Source organism: Theropithecus gelada, chromosome 11 (genome assembly GCF_003255815.1).
Source record: "Theropithecus gelada isolate Dixy chromosome 11, Tgel_1.0, whole genome shotgun sequence".
Taxonomy (NCBI): Eukaryota; Metazoa; Chordata; class Mammalia; order Primates; family Cercopithecidae; genus Theropithecus; species Theropithecus gelada.
The window spans coordinates 92,775,481-92,776,000 of NC_037679.1; positions in this window are offsets into that span (position 1 = coordinate 92,775,481).

Genomic DNA, 520 nt, shown 5'->3' on the forward strand with positions numbered 1-520 from the left:
GCTCACTGCAAGCTCCGCCTCCCGGGTTCACGCCATTCTCCGGCCTCAGCCTCCCGAGTAGCTGAGACTACAGGCGCCCGCCACCACGCCCGGCTAGTTTTTTGTATTTTTTAGTAGAGATGGGGTTTCACCGTGTTAGTCAGGATGGTCTCGATCTCCTGACCTCGTGATCCGCCCGTCTCGGCCTCCCAAAGTGCTGGGATTACAGGCTTGAGCCACCGCGCCCGGCCTTTTTTTTTTTTTTGAGAGGGAGTCTCGCTCTGCCGCCCAGGCTGGAGTGCAGTGACCAGATCTCAGCTCACTGCAAGCTCCGCCTCCCGGGTTCACGCCATTCTCCTGCCTCAGCCTCCCGAGTAGCTGGGACTACAGGCGCCCGCCATCTCGCCCGGCTAGTTTTTTGTATTTTTTAGTAGAGACGGGGTTTCACCGTGTTCGCCAGGATGGTCTTGATCTCCTGACCTCGTGATCCACCCGTCTCGGCCTCCCAAAGTGCTGGGATTACAGGCTTGAGCCACCGAGC